The sequence below is a fragment of the Toxorhynchites rutilus genome, chromosome 2 (genome assembly GCF_029784135.1).
Source record: "Toxorhynchites rutilus septentrionalis strain SRP chromosome 2, ASM2978413v1, whole genome shotgun sequence".
In the NCBI taxonomy this organism is placed as follows: domain Eukaryota; kingdom Metazoa; phylum Arthropoda; class Insecta; order Diptera; family Culicidae; genus Toxorhynchites; species Toxorhynchites rutilus.
This window is the reverse complement of record NC_073745.1, coordinates 90,114,776-90,132,212: the sequence shown is the minus strand read 5'-3', so window position 1 is coordinate 90,132,212 and position 17,437 is coordinate 90,114,776. Positions and strand designations below refer to the sequence as shown.

The 17,437-nt window shown below is 40.8% G+C and overlaps 1 protein-coding gene across 1 annotated transcript in view; it reads right to left on the bottom strand.

Annotated features, from left to right (window-relative positions):
• The window catches only part of LOC129771434 (frizzled-like), a 291,047-nt gene that overhangs the window by 172,212 nt on the left and 101,398 nt on the right, over positions 1-17,437 (bottom strand). The gene's annotated exons all lie outside the window — the stretch shown is intronic.

Genomic DNA, 17,437 nt, shown 5'->3' with positions numbered 1-17,437 from the left:
GTCGGCATTATCCTGTCCTGGATGGCTATCATGTCGGCTTCTACTACTGAAGAGAGTTCACCACGCGTTAGCCACAGATTAGATGCGGCCTTGTCGACGTGTGGCCGGTCCAGTTGATGGGGGTGGGCACCATGCACTGCCTTCTGCTTCCAAGCTGCAATCTTCTCCTCCACTGTCTGCAGATTGCAGTTGAGTTGGTACTCCGCTTGCGCCAAGTGCAGAGCGCTGTATCCTCTGTCGGCGGCGCAGACAGTCCGGTATAGCGCGTTTTGGTTGGCGCGTTCTGCGAAGTACTCGCGCAGTTGTCGTACCTGGGCAACACACAGTGCAGAAATGTCGACGATTCCAAGTCCCCCTTCTTTGCGTGGTAGTGAAACTCTCTCCAGTGCCGATTGAGGATGGTGCATTCCGGCCTCTTTGAATGCTTTCCTCATCCTCCTCTCAAGGTCCTCTAGGTTAGTTTTGCTCCATTTGACTACACCAAAACTGAAGGTCAGCAGGGGAACCGCGAATGTGTTGATCGCGCGTACCTTGTTCCCCGCGTTGAGGAAAGTCCTCAGGACACAGTTCACTCGACTCAAGAACTTGTCTCGCAGCTCCGTCTTGATGTCGGAGTGGCGAATCCCGGTGAGCTGTCGGAATCCAAGATATTTATAGGATTCGCCACGAACCATGTCTCTTATAAACTCGCCGTCATAGACCTCGTAGCCTCCGGATTCGGTAAGTTGTCCTTTCAGCAGGTGGACACAGCGACACTTGTCGAGGCCGAACTCCATACAGATGTCCCTGCTTATGTCTTCGACAACCCGGATAGCTACACCTAGACGCTGACGTGAATCAGCGTAGACCTTGAGATCGTCCATGTAAAAGGTATGGGTCACTTCTTCGTGGGCGCCGTCGCCATACCTTATTTTATAGCCATGACCGTTTCTATTGAGCGTCCTACTGAGGGGGTTCAGTGCCAGACAAAACCAAAGCGGGCTGAAAGAGTCGCCTTGGAATATCCCCCTCTTTATCTGCAGCGTTCTAGACTGCAACACATTTTCCCCATCACTGAGGTGCAGAGACGTACTCCACTGCCTCATCGCATGCTGCAGGAACCTAACGACGACGGGATCAATTTTGTAGAGCTCCAATACCCGGACGAGAAACGAGTGAGGTATGGAGTCATAAGCCTTCCTGTAATCGATGTAGGCCATACTTAGGTTCCGCTGGTTATATACCGCCTGGCCGACTATGGCTGCGTCGATGATGGCCTGGTCTTTGCAGCCATGCGTATTTTTCCTGCATCCTTTCTGCTCTTCTGCGATGATGTGATGCTGTTCGCAGTGAGCAGAAACTTTGGCGGTAATTATGCTGCTCAGTATTTTGTACAGACTCGATAGGCACGTTATCGGTCTGTACTTTGATGGGTTCAATGTGTTGCTGTCTTTCGGGAGGAGGAAGGTGACGCCACGGGTGGCGAATTCAGGAAGGTTGTGTGGGTCACGTAGCACCTTGTTGAAGCACTCAGCTATCTTTGGATGTGCGACGGTCAGCTTCTTGTGCCAAAAGTTCTGGACACCATCGGGGCCCGGTGCTGCCCAGTTCCTCAGGTACCGCGAGGCTTCGCGGACATCGTTCTCTCCGACGATGATAGCTGGCATCTCTCCAATTTCACCACAACTCTCCTCCTCCCGTCTTAACCACATTTGCCCGTCGCGATGTTCTACTGGGGTCTCCCAAATACCAGCCCAGAAGTTCGTCACATCGCTAATATCTGGCAAACCTTCGCGGTAGTCGGGCTTCTCGTCGCTAATGTGGTCGTAGAACGCTTTTTCGTTATCTCTGAACATCCGATTTTGTTCCTGGCGCTTTGCAGAGTCAGAGTAACGTTTAAGCCGTTTAGTTAGGACGCTCAATTGCTGTACCAGTGTGTCGAGTTTTTCCGTCAGCTGGTGAGCTCCCAGCTGGCGAAGTTCAGTAGGCCGCACGATCACAGCAACTTGGCGACATAATTTCGCCGATCTGCTGCCTCTTTTGTACGCCATCAGTCTTCCAATTGCGGCGCGCTTGTTTAGGATCCGTTGCTCCAATCTCCTTCGCCATGGAGGCTCACGCCTTTCACGGAGATGTTGGAGCAGTCCGCCTCTTGGCCTAATACGGTATCCTAAACTTTTGGCGGTCGCCACAGCAGCACAGTAAACTTTCAGTTGCAGCTCCTCCATGTTCTCAGCATCAACCAAGTGCAGCAGAAGAACGTGCTCGTTCATGAGCTTTACTGCACTTGTCAGCCTGCGGGAATGCTGCAACTTCGGGATCCTGGGGCGCGACAAAGGGTCCGTGTCGCGGAACTGTGAGATCGCCTCGTCGTAATGGAAGACCAGATCGCGTAGTAGTTGTTGATCTGGCTGTGGATCTTCCGGCTCAGGGGGTTGTTGTACTGTGGCCTCCACTGGTGCTGATTCGCGTGCCCCACTCGCGAATGAATTGCTCAGCCGTACTGAACTTCGTCTCGACACATCGCTTGCTCTGCTTGTTCTGGAGCTTAGTTCTCTCTGCACCTGCTGCTTGATCTCGTCGACTTGCGTTTGGGAGAGCATATTGTTGCGTACAATCGCTCTACGCCTCGCGTTCATCGCGTTTTGGTCAAGCCTCCCGACGAACTCTGGATACGCTTCCTCGAACATTGCGAGTATTCGAGGGCGACCGCTCATGTCCGTCTCCAAAGCAGTGCAGATGTAATAGGCGCGGATCACGAATTCATTCATTTCATGTGTCCACATGATCCGTCGCCTAGTAGTACCCACAAGTGTGGACGACTGTCGTCTGACAGTCGCAACACGCCTCGTAGGCGCAGCGTTTCGTTGGTGATGTCGATGGCTGCTGTTTCCGTGTGGCGGTAGCTCTTCGGGTTGAACCCGGCTGGTGGCCCGCTCTTGCACATCGCCCTCCAGCCGCTGGCCGCTCGCTCTTACGCCCGTTCCAGGACCAGCTCCAGTTCGGGGACCCTCCTCGGGCGATCGCATTCTGAGTATTCTTCGTGAACGTAGCTCCATTTTCTGGGTGTATCTCCTTTGCCCGGGAGACAGCGGGTTGGCAAGGCCTCCATGACCCGGGAGGCCTTCCCCGGGAGAGATATAGCGCTTTTTTTTTTTTTTTTTTTTTTTAGTATTTTACATTTTATTATTTACACATACAATATACCTTACAATGTTATACAATATTTCTATTTTGGCTAACATATGTTCAAATATTGCTCAAAATGCTTTGCGAAATCTTTCCTATTTGCACATCGTATTTCTCTAATGCTCCTTTGGAAACAAAACAGACTGCCAGTTTTTAACTTTACACTCCAACTGATAAAGTGTATTGCCAACCATAACGCTGCTTTCTGTTTAGGGTTATTTTCATTTATAGGATTGTATAAATTTTCATCAATTGTGTTAAAGTTTACGTTTAGCCTTTCTCTTAACATTTGTTCCGTCCATTCACGTATTTCTCTGGTTTTCGTGCATTCAACTATACGGTGTAGATTTGTATCTGGTTGTCTACACATATCGCAATTTCCATCTACAAGCCTTCCGATGTTATAAGCTATCAACTTTTCTTTATTCGAAATGATATCATTTAGTAGCAGAAACACATTGGATTTATCTTCAGAGCATAGAAAATTGTAGCTATTATTTCTCCACAAGTTCGCCCAATTTTCTTCAGGGTAATCATTTTCTACACTAGGTTTTATCGGAGTATTACTGAGAAACTTGTTATACATCTGTTGTGAACTTTCGGCTCTAAAATTTGTTTCTTGCACCATACTTCGCGCGGCAGTTATCCATTCTTTTGCGTTTCTAGTAAGACGACCGCTATTTTGGAAATCAAATAAATAATTTTCCTCCGGATTATTACTTCCGTTAATCCGTGAATGCAGAATATTTTTCAAAAACAGTGCTTTGCATTTTGTTTCCGGATCGATCAAACGTAAACCTCCTCGATAGTAGTCTAAATATAACTGAACTCTTGCAACTCTGAAAACAGATCCACGCCAAAGGAAATTTCCTGTCATGCTTTTAATTTTGGCTAGGTGATAATTTCTTGGTGGGAAAACTTGCGCGATGTACCACAGTTTAGAAAGTACGAACGTATTAAGAACCCATACCCGTTCAAACATGTTCAAATTCCTGGTTGCATTTGTCATTAAGCGGAAATTGATACTATTGATGAGTTTCGTATAATTTTTATCTATAATTTTCGACCAACATCCAGCGATAACTACACCCAATATTTTTAGTTCATCGACCTCTGGGATTTTCTGTGGACCTGATTTTGGATTGTTGAGCCTCAAAAACGACGATTTTTGCTTATTCATTCGTATTTTTGCATATTGGGTGAACGAATCGAAGATTTGCATAATTGAATCGAACTCTTCCTGGCCTTTGACGAATATAACAATGTCATCAGCATATGCTATTACCTTTAAGAATTTTCCGTACACAAGAACACCACTGGAGTTTGCGTGTATGTTCCTGATCAAAGGCTCTATGTAGAGAACGAAAAGGATCATACTGAGCGGGCATCCTTGCCGTACTGAAGATCTAATTTTAATTTCTGATGTAAAAAATCCGTTAAGCAGAACTTTTGATGTAGCCACGCTATACAAGGCCTTCAAACAATGTATCAATTGCGTTGGGAATCTGAATTTTTCAAGCACTTTCCACAGAAATGTGTGATTGACATTATCAAACGCCTTTTCAAGATCTACGCTGAGTAAAAATCCTTTGAACTGTTTTGACTCAATAGATCGTGTTACTAATCGCCTAATGTCCTTCAGATTATCAGTGCACGATCGGCCATCTACTGTAGCACTTTGTCCAGAACCCAGTAATTTATCCAGTATTAAAGAAATTCGTTTCGCTAGAATTTTACAGAATAACTTGTAGTCTGTGTTCAGGAGACTTATAGGGCGATGGTCCTGAATTGTTGGTACCACTCCTTTCTTAGGAATCATGGTGATGATTCCAGCCGAAAAATCCTTGGGTGGCATCGTCTGCCCATTTAAATACGAATTGAACCGAGCTACAAGATCATGCTTAAGAAGATCGAAATGTTCTGTGTAAAATTCGTATGTCAATCCGTCAGGTCCAGGTGACTTCTTTTTAGAACACTGTTTAAGTGTTAGACTAATTTCTCGCTCGGTTATCGGTCGAATTAATCCAATCGCATCTTCTTCGTCGAGTGTATTGTTGATGTAGCTGATAGGATTTTCTAAGCTCTCTATCCCAGAGGACTCACTTTCTGCAAACAGGTCGCTGTAGTATTGGTGTAGTAATGACGGACGATTGTTTGACGGATCATTAGTTCCAGTTGACTGAATCACTGGCGTGAGATGGTTGTGTAAATGCTTCGATACCTGATAGACGTTCAATTTTTCACCCTCTAGCAATGATTTTTCTCCAATTCTAGACTGCAAACATTGCAGCCTTGCGTTTTCGTGTTCCATCAAAAGGTTTTTAACAATATTAATTTCATCGGTGACGTTTTCTCCATTAGATCTCCTGTTACACAATACATGGAATCGAGAATACAAAATATTCTTACTGTTCTGCACAGCCTGATAACGGCGCCACGATTCTGCTTTGTAAAGGCTACGAACTTTAGCTTTGAACGCATAGTTCCACCATGAATTATGATCCATGTATTCCAATCTACCTCTTAGCAATTGTAATTGCTCTCTGAAGACTTGGCTAACCTCTGGTGATGATAACAGATTTGAATCAATTCTCCAGTATCCCCTTCCTCTTGTGTTGAGCTCGTGTCGTTGGACGGACAATTTCAAAATCACAGCATGATGATCTGAGCATGGAACCGCAATGGTTTTCAAATATCGAACTCTGGCAACAAAAGCATCTGGCCCATAGAAGCGATCTAAACGGGATGCATAGTCACCTCGATAAAACGTAAACTTTTCCACATGCAGCTTTTTGGCAATATCTTGGAGTTGAAAAAGGTCGACTAAATTTCGGAGACCATTAGAAAAATTTCGGGCAGAGCTATTGCAGTCATTTGGATCCAGTATGCAGTTGAAATCTCCTACTAACACTGAATATTGACAATCAATCTTACTAATATGCACTGTCATTTGATTGAGAAATAGGTCATCTCTCTCCTTTTTCTTGTTGCTACCTGAGTGAGCATATATGTTGATGTAATTTATATCGTTTACTATCACTGATGTAATTCTACCAGAAGTATCGAGAATAGGAGAATTGTAATTTAAGTTTTTCTTCAACAGAATACCCGTGCCTTTCTTATCCTCACTTATGTTTATCAGAGCGTTATGTGAACTAAGAAACGAGAAGTTTTCAAATGTCACCTCTTGCAAAAATACTACATCAACATCATAATTTTTTACAAAATCTTTGAAAACAGCCTTGTTAGCATCTGTATTGATACTATTTAAATTGAGCGTGGCAATATTAATAGAGTAATTCATTTCACAATTTAACAATACGAAGTTTACTTATCTTCCATCCGACGGCTGCGCGACCGTGTACGCTGGGATTGATTTTCGAGCAATCGAATCTTTGAATTCCCCGCATCCGATGAATCCGAACTGTTTGATGCTCCTCGTTCATCCTTACGTGACGTACGGTCTCGTTTCTTCGCTGGAGTCCACTCGTGAGGGTCAGTCTGCTGCTCCTTTGCGTAATCAGTTGATTCCGTCTCCTTAGGACCGGTATGGGTTGCTAGCTCTTCATCTGGCGCTTGTTCGGTAGAACTACTGGTTCTCTGCAGGGATGTCGATTCAACAGCATCGGTTGTTGTCCTTGATGTAGCTGATGCCTCGTTTTGTAACGTAGCGGACGTAGCTGGCATGGAAAATTCTACAACCATTTGCCCTTCGTTATTAGAGTTGACATCTTTTTCCTTGGGCGATTTCTCCAGCATCTCGGACGTGGATGGCTTTGGAATGATCGGCATTCCTAATAATGCTCCAGCATAGGACGTGAATTCAGCATCATTTTGTCTCAAACGGAAAGAGACCGATTTTCTTTTCGGGCAACTCGCCTTGACGTGTTCCGGACTACCGCAGGCAAAACACTTGTTTTGCATACCTTCATAAAATACACGAACTTGGAAGTGTTGCACGTGTAGCTGCGGTGGAATATCAGTGGAAATCTCCATATGTACACCACGCACACCGTTGAGTATTGGATATCCTGTGTCTGCACCGAATCTCTCTCGAATCATGTGATGTATCTTCCCATATTTCGATAGCACGGTGGCCACGTGCTTCTCGTCCAATTCGATTGGCACTCCAAATAGACGCACATATCGGAAGTTACCTCTGGCCGTTGCAAATGTTACTAGAACCGTCTGGTCATTATCATACGTGAATCTGACGCTCGGAGGACTTTTCAAGAGCGCCGCCTTCATCAAATCCTCGGACTGGAACTTGACATATACACTGTACTCCCTAGGCTCTCGGAACATGGCACACAGCGAATCAGAAGCCCATTCACGTTCTCGAAAAAAAGCAAAAATCTCCTTGTCCGTTGGCATTTTTGAGCTTGATCCGAACTGGATCTTCAAACAGTTAGTATGGACATTACGGGAATCCATCTCCTTTTTCGTATCAATACAATGACACAGGGTCAATGTAACAATGGGCAACCGAACAAACAATGGACAGCTGACCAAACAATGGACAGCTGAACAATCAATGGACAGCTGAACAATCAATGGACAGCCGAACGCCCATTCAGCAAACAACGGGTTTCAACTCTTATAACTCTTATATTGCAGCGAATGAAATGCTGGAGAAATTTTTACAACCTTTCGCTTCGGCTACTGCGATTGAACTGATCTTGAAGATCTTCAGCGATTTGAAGAGCTTCAACTATTCTTTTCGTTCCTAGTTGAGAATTATTGATTGATTAGATAATCCGCAAATCGTATATTGACTCATTTAAACGATCCTATAACGATTCACAGATGCTGATCTTGATGTGAAAGATTGTGAAAACTTTCTGAAGAAGCGTGAGGGTGTTTACGTTGGTATCGATGCAGAAGAAGCTGAAAAAGGATTGGATGCAGCTAGAAAACTGATCTTCAAATCAATCTGTCATGACTTCTATATTGAACTCGTGAAACAGAGTTCAAAGTGATTTGATTTCAGCGATCCGGTTATCAAAACTGCGGTCTTGATAAACCCTCGAAATTTCATCAAGCTACCAAACCCTCACACCTTGAAAAACCTTGAAAATCAGGGAAAATCAGGGAATATCAGGGAATTCAGATAAAGTCAGGAATATCAGGGAATTTCGTCACCAATCTGGAAGAAAGAAATTCCACCAATTAGAATTTTGATTACTGCAGTACTTAGTAAATTAATGATACCAAAAAATTTATTTAACTAGTATCATTCTCTGTAGGTTTTTAGGTATATGTTGTTTGCTTCAGCCTGTAGGTGAATTTAGTCTTTCCGAAGGGTAAACAGCGCAAAAGTAAACGAAACATTGCAAGTTGAAGCACAAATTAATCCGAATCAAAACCAAAATGACTCATTCTCTACCAGTGTTTAAAACTCCTTCAAGATAACTTTTATTAGTAAATCATTTTGACGTGGGACTACGTCTAACCGGAGTATATGGCGGGTAAAAAGGAAACCTAAACGCCGAATCATGCAGGAAAAAATGAAAGATTCCAAATGCTTATAACTCGAACATTTCTTACTGTATCGAAAAAATGTTTGCATCAATTAGTAGGGAATATTTCGACGCATCTATCGCAATTAATAAAATGTTATTTATCATTAGATAAACAATTGAATAACTGTAAAATGTTAAGCATTATCTAAACGTCCTAACTACTTTGTTTTGATTGGCCCGATTTACAGTTTCCCCAACACAGCCATCTTAACCAAGTTTAGATGAACCAGCCTACGGCTGAAAGTCTCTATAATAAAGAATAAAAAAAAACATAACCCAGCAGCCTTGGGGAAATCGGCATTGCAAATACATGAAAGTGTGGAAATTTTTTTTTCTCACCGAAATGTATTCCCTAACACAGACTTCAAAACCAAGCACTGTTGGAGACATCGGCATTGTAAATACATGAAAGTTGAGGGTACTTTTGTTCCGACTGAAATGTGTTTGCCTAACACAGACTTCTAATCCATAGAGCGTGGGGGAATTGGCATTGCAAATTCATGCAAGTCGGGGGTATTTTTGTTCCGACTGGAATGTGTTTGCCTAACACAGACTTCAAAACCAAGGTGTCTGGGGAAATCGGTTTTGCAAGTAATTGCAAACTGCGAGTACTTTTGTACTCGCTTGCTTTTGTGCAGGCTAGAATATGTTTCCTGAACATGGTATAAGTTGAAGTTGTTGATTCATGCAAGCCGGGGGTACTTCTGCACCCGCATTTCTTTTTTTTTGCACTCCGAAAAGTGTTTTCCTAACACGGATTACAAAAACTGGTACGAACACAACGCTTTGGCTCGGTTATTCAAGATTGCATTGAAGGATATGCTTCATATCTTCTACGCACTGAATTTCTGGCCCTGAGTACCTGAAGTTCATCAAATCAAACAAATTTGTGGTTCGAGAAGTACGTACACTTGAGAGATAAAAAATTCAAAGGGAAATGTAAAATAAAATAATCGTTTGATAATTCTTCCGTTCACATATTTTGTCGTAGGCATCGTACCAAACAAAAAAGGACTGTCATTGGAGTTACTTGTAACGAAGAACATAATCTATCACAATGCATGAATTGACCTTACATGGCATTTATTCAATCTGTTTACTCACAAAGCAAATATATTGAATTCGATTGAATCCGGAAATTGTTTCATTCAATTAAAAATTTAATCAATACAAACAAATGATTGCTAAGCTAACTTAGTCCCACGTCAACTTTGCGGTTATATCATTGATATTACCCATCCATTTTTTTTATCCTTTACGACACTTCTCAGTCGTCGTTTAACTAAATTATAAATTACACACAATTTATTCATTGGAAGATATTGACAGACGTTCTTAAATTTCATTGTTTAAGCTAACTGAATGTTTTAACGAACTACAGCTAAAGTAGTAGTAGAGCTCTTGATTACTAGTCTACATCTGAAAATTTTCTAAAACATTACTGGAACATCAGAGAATATCGGGGAATTTTTTGTCAGATTTTGAGTCGACACCCTGTAATAATTTGATGCGCAAATTTCCTCAATTCGTCGAAGCAGGTAATAGACAAGGCTTGGATAACAAATTCAGGCTACTTAAGACGAATTTTATGGGGCCAAAATTGAGTGACTATGATATAACTTAATCCCAGTTGTTGGATGTCAAAAGGCGTGATGGGAAATTTCTGTATCCGTTGCTAAGGTCGTTTGTAAGACACTTTTTGGTAACATTCTTCAGCGAGTGTGGAGCGCATTTCATCGCTTTATAATGCCAACAAAACAAAATCCGGAAATCGGTTGGCACCCATAGCTATAGATTCTATTTTGAAAGCCAAGAACTATGTATCGGCCTAAGGAGGAGCTTCAAGGATTAAATTGATGATTAATTTGAAGACAAAGTTCAACAAAACCATGTATAGAAATCATACAATTCAGAGGATTATGAGAGAAACCTTTTAATGATTTATTTTGTTGGATTGTTGAAATTTGGGTTGGTTAAATTCTTTACATGATTTTTTCTTTATTGACACGATCAACTTAAAGTGAACTTGTTATTTTATATAAATCAAAATCAAAATAAACCTTTGTTTTCATTTTTTCCCTTAATTTCTCGATACAATTTTTTTATATAGATATTTTTTGCCAAAAATACAGATTTCATTATACAGATATACAGATTTTTTCGGAAAATTTTACAAAAATAAATGTGACAACCATGGCTATGAGTATAATTTTTCGGTTTCAAACCACATTTGTCTCCCAGCATCGACGTAAATCACCATCTGTAATAGGACCTTATGTGAACCAACTATTTGAACATCTTGCACCCCGCATTCACCTGTTCGGTAGGCCCCGATAATTGCCCTAATCAGGGCATGTATTTTCCCCTCAATTATGGCAGCATTTTCAAACTTGCAATTACTCGTCTAGCCATGAACTTCTGAAGCTATCTCTACGAGAGAAGGAAATAGGTAAAACTCAATCTACCGTTGCTTCGAAGTGTGCAATCTATTAGCATTTACATACAATGTACGCTCCCTGTTCCTACAGTTGTTTACAACAGCATACCCAATATTTTCCTCCAGCGGTTACCTTCGAGAGTTCTGCTTTTGCACCCCTCCTGTGATAATTTATATTCAAGTCAAACCATTCGTTCACTCCATTTCCGCAAACATCACCGTGCGAGGTCCAACCACACAAAAACCAAACGAATGTTTCGGTCAAATTGTGACCAAGTCGTTAGCGCTGTTTTGATTTAACGCCTTCCACTCGGAGAGAAAGGCGAATAATTAAAATCTCACTAACGGCGGATATCCAGCGAACGGAGAGCTAGTTCCAGAACGAATCCCCGTGAAATTAGAACTAACGATTTCGGAGCGCGCAATCGATCGCGGTTCGCTTTGCGCTTTCGCTTCGTTTCATATGATGGGGTCCTGCCAATGGGCCCTCCCGTTAGCAATTATTTACATTGGATGTGTGTGTTGATCGATAGATGAACCGTAGAACCTGTTTGTTTGTGAAGTGAGATAATCGGGGGAAGCGAGGCCAAAGGAGAATTGACTAGTCATTTTGGGATTGATTACAGTGAAAGAGGTGAGTTTTTTGATGCTCCATTCTAGGGCATGATGATAGCTTCAAAAACTGATGAGATCTTCTAGGATGAAGAACATTAGGGTGGAACCGAAATAACTTTGAAGACGGATTGTTCTCCCGGGATGAACGTTGCACGGTTTCTTTTCGTTTTAATATATATTTTTCAGAAACTTTTCATTCGTCTAGCTGACAACGTATGAAAAGTTTCGAGGCTCATAATACGTGCTCTAAAAGTAAATGTATTGATTTTTTACGTAGGACCTTGTTTAACTCTACCAAGCAACCAGCAACCAATACCCTGATGCAACCCAACTTCATGTTTCTTTGACGACACGACAAAATATAATACCATCTAAACCAGCTACACACAAGATGCGGCGTTAAAGACGTATGACTACATCTTTCAGTAATGGTGACAAAACAGACAAACGGGCACGTTTCCATGAAATAAAAATAGCAAATGCAGCGTTCGTTCTACGAACAGTGCGGATAGAGAAAATATTGAGCTTCGCCCGTTTTCCATTAATTGAGTGGAAACAATTTTTTCGCGATTTCACAGCATTCATTATCTATCAGTCTTCCAGCGAGCGACCATACGGCAGTGAGGATTTCGAAATGGCCTTTCCTGAAGACCTAAGGTTAGCTTAGTTTTTTTTTCAAGACTAGAGGCAACATTTTGTTTAATGGCCCAAAAAATGCCCTGCGTAAATTTTCATGATTTTTTTTAGTTTTTCGTTAGGGTGACCATTTCCATTTTAAGGTTGTCCGAAAAGCACTTTTTTACTTTTTTCCTAAAATGACTTCATTCAAAAATTCATAACAAATCAAATTAAAGCCAATCACATCGCCTTTTCGGAACAAATACTTCAGTTGCAGAAAATTCAAATACCAAATTGAGGCACTTTATCTATTTTTTTTTTAAAAAAAAAACCAATATGGTTATCTTTGAACCATGTAAACTATGACAAATTGAGGGGTTGTATCCGAGGCACGACCGCTTAGGACGCAGGACTACGCAATCTTTTTTTTTTTAATTTGTTGGTTTATCATTTCGGATATTATTTGCGAATACTTCGAAATTCCATAAATAACTCTTGAGTAAAAAGTTCCGGGGACCCAAAAAAGGGTTAATGGCTTGCGTGGTTTTGTAGAATCATTTCGAGAAGCAACGATTCTTTCTCGCCTTCGCGAGAACAGTGCAATTGGTCATATGTCCCAATTTGTTTCTTGATATCAATGCACGCATTGCACTGAGAGACAACGAGAGACATCTTCCGTGCATCACCATTCAACAAGCAACAAACACGCGTCTAACAGATGCGCACAGTTGCAGCTATAAAAATGAAACATCGAAACACACACAAAATACATAAAACACAAAACGAGCAGAATAAGCAACGTTTGTTGTTTCGGGCACAGAAAGATTCTGAGAATTTTCCTCAGAGGAGATCCAATACTTATACGCTAGCGACAGCTTACTAACTATGCAAGAGTGGAGTTTACTTCGCAAATATTCTCTTTTCGCTATCCCCCTTCGTTGTTTCTATTCTAGCGGCTGCACAAGTTGCCCGTTATTGACAGTTTTGTTCGGGAAAGCACACAAATGGACAGAACAAATGTATGGGGAAATGGGAATGCTTCCAATTTTCATCAGTTTAAACCATATACAGACTATGGGATTGTAATGTATAGCATATCAAAGAAATCTTAGGAAATTTCAGATTCGATTGGTATGCAAATCGTTAAAATCCGATCGCAGCAAAAATAGTTATTGACGTTAACTTTATTTCATAAAAACGTGACCTGTTTTATGATTTGGCACCCTTAATATAAGATGTAGTCCTACGTCAAAAAAGATACAATCAATAATCACGAATGCAAAATTCATTTTCTTCGCAAATGTAACATTTTCCAAAGAAGTCTAACTTATTGGCTTTAATTTGATATATCGTTCATCTAAATTGGTCTAGTAGTTCGAAAGTTATGAGTTTTTGAGGATAGAAAAATTGATATTCCGAACTATTTGCCAATTTGATGCCAATTCGGCTCTGGTTAACTTTAAAAACCATAACTTAAAAAAGGGGGTTCTTCGTAGTCACATTGGTTGCGCGTTTGCTTAGTAAGCGATCGATCGTGAGTTCAAAACTCAGGGCCCTCATTGACCATCTTTGTGTTGTTACAGAATTACAACGTCCACGAAACATATCATCTGCGATGGAGATCGATCCACGGTCGAATGAAGATCGATTCATCCATACAACTGCTCTACTCTGCAAGAAACATCAGGCTTCTGTTCTATTAATAACACAACAATGATCATACCAACTGTCTCCGCTGTCCGGTGGTCTAACTGGATAATTAAAGAGCTGAAGGAATACTCTTACGCCTAAAATGGCAACTGCGCAATGTGCTATTTATAGATATGATAAACATGTAACATGTACACGATGGAAATTCGGCTCTGTTACAGCCAAATGCTAATGAGTCTAAAATAAACAAATGGGATGAAAGAAAAACTTTAAAAAGAAAATGAACACATCTCTGATTTTGAGATATCTTATGTGAAAAATATTCTAGAAAAAATATTAAAAAATATAGCGCTCTTGGTCTCGAGACCACGAAAACCATAGTAAACAAATACAACCAATAATAGCGAAACAAAAATTCAATGTTCTGCTACTAAAGTAAAAAAGTAAAAAGACGACGAGATTGGCTTCAATTTGATATATCGATCATTAGAATCGGTCTAGAAGTTCAAAAGTTATGAATTTAAAAAAAAAATATTTGGAAAAAAATTAAAACGTGATTTTTCGGACCTGCCTAAAACGGAAATGGTCACCCTAATTGTTTGCGATAAAAAAACAAATCTACCACTTTTCACGGAAATCTGAGGACCACTATATCGGTTTGGCATGGAATGGTTGTATTATAAAGTATATCGTAAGAGCAATTCTGTGTAATATGCATTTGAAATCTCTTAATTTTTCGTTACAGTTTTTCGTAGAGTGATCCCTAAGGTGCCAATGAATGTATGGGGAAAAATTAACCCTAAATTTTCAAAAAGTTACCCTACACAGAATGTTCACCACCTCGAAAAAGCACTCTATGCCAAATTTCAACTCAATCGGGCTTAAGGAAGAGTGACGCAAAGCGGTCAAAGTTTGAAATCGGGGTTTTCGAAAAAAAAAATTTGATGCCAAATGTCATAAAATGGCATGAAACGTCGAGGTCTAGTATCATCTAGAAAAAATCGGCACTCTGGGCACTTCTAGGCATTCAAAAATCGGCAATCTGGGAGTTTTTTTTTCGGTATACGAAACGAAAAGTATGGTTTTGGGTGCCAATAAAAATAGTTATCTTGATTTTTCATTCGGAAATTGCTACGAAAAGTTGATTTGCACGATAATATACCCCATGCAAGATATTGGCTCATTCGGACTTCATTTACTGGTGTCAAAAACGTTAAAATTTGAGATTTTTGAAAACCGAAAAATCACCGGAAATCGGAATTCTTAAAAAAAATGTTGATGCCAAATGTCTTGAATTTGCATGGCACGTCGAGATTTATAGTTATCTAAAAAAATTGTTTGTCAAAAATTGATTTTTCAGGCGGAAAAACGACCAAGCGCCAGAAAAAAATATTTTTTGACAAAAAAATTCGAGATAACTGTAAATCTTGACCAGTAATGCAATTTTAAGACAATTGGAATTATTTTTTTTTTTTGAAAACCTCGATTTTCCGCGATTTTTCGTTTAAAAAAAAACTAAAATTTTAACGTTTTTGACACCAGAAAATGAAGTCCGAATGTGCTAATATTTTGCATAGTACATTATCGTGAAAATCAACATTTCGTGGCAAGTTTCGAATGAAAAATCGAGATAACTATTTTTATTGGCTTTTCGTTTCGTACTCCGAAAAAACACCCAGAATGTTCCAGAATACCGATTTTTGACCAGAAAAAATCGAGATGACACTAGATCTCGACGTTTCATGCAATTTTAAGACATTTGGCATCAATTTTTTTTCGAAAACCCCGATTTCCTTTACTCTTCCCTTGGGTGATTTTTCGATTTTCAAAAAAACTCAAACTTTGGCCGCTTTGCGCCACTCTCCCTTGAGTCCGAGTGAGCTGAAATTTGGCAGAGGGTGTTTTTTCGAGGTGGTGAATATTTTTTATGGGGTAACTTTTTGAAATTCGAGATGACCATTTTCATTGGCACCCCAGTGATCCTCCTATAAAGAAATCAAAGACGTAGTCCTACGTCAAAACATTCATGTCCGAAATTTTAAATTTCATTTTAACGTTCATGTCGGTCCACAATAGGTATACATATCGGTGGTGAATTGAATTTGGTGCAGACAAATAAGAGAGGTGTTCAGCAATGGTCGAACCAGGTTCACACGAGCATTTCATTGTATAGCTCGAAACACATGAATAGTGGTGGTAAAACGAGTATGAATTAACAAATAATCTTCAACAACAGATGATACACATAGGTTATTTATCATCGAATGAGAACATTTAACTTTCCAATAGGCCACAACTTCACTGATAATCATTCTCTCACCATGCCAAAAGCGTTCGATCAACCTTTCGGTCACTTGCGCCGAACCAACCACCTGTTCGCAACTACTGATAGCATGGGTATAGTTCCCAGGCCGTATGACTATCCCACTTTCCCCCCGTGGCAATTTTAATTAACTTCAATCAACATCAATTTTTCATCGCCTTTAAAATCCAGCCAAGGCATAATCTACTTCTCGCTGGGAACTCCAGCCGGTTAGTTGTCAATGACGGACCAATATATCTGGTTACAATCATCATCGTCGCCATCGACGTTGTGGCCGTTGCCATGAGCGGTTCCCCTGCTAGCCGTTGTAGGGGAGTGCTCTCTTCGGCATGTTTGCCATCGCAAAAGTGAACGCTAAATGGCAGCGCGAGAAAGCGAACTTTTCCCATTCCGAGAGCCGACAGCTTTCAAGATATGACGCCTTCAATTTAGATGCCATCATTTGGAACGTTAGGAGTGAGCACAAAAAAATGAGTCGGATCGGAATGCCCGTGTTGGCATTGCTCCCACAACTTTTCATTTGACAGCTGTTACTGAGCGCTGCTTTCAAACGTTAACACTGTTATCACACTTTTCATTTCAACCAGCAGCCGGAGCAATGTAGCTCACAAACCAGCTCTTCGACACGCGATGTAGTGTCGGGCATTAGCACGCGATGGACGAACGCTTGGATCGGGCATATGTGCGTTGGGTTATTTGCAAGTGAAAACGATTTTCATGGAAATGAAGCTGACGGTGGTGTGCATTTGCATTAAATCTAGTACAATCTAGTTTTGCGAACATTCAGGTTTGCCGAGTGGGTTGATTGAGGTCAAAGTCCTGGATTTTTATTCATTTGTTGTATCTTTTTTTATTTTTTTTTTATTTAAATCGTTTATTTTTACAGGCTCAGTTACATAGGTTTAAAGGAGCCGAACTCCTAACTTTGTTGTATCTTATCACGGATAATTTTCAAAAGAAGGGCTTTCGGACGATGACAATAATGGTGATAGTCCTTCTCCATGCAATGTCAGCAATAGTTCCTGTAAACATGACACCATTCGGCATATAGTTTTCCACGGTCACGCATTCCGTGTACCGGTCTCATATATAACAAAGCTGCGG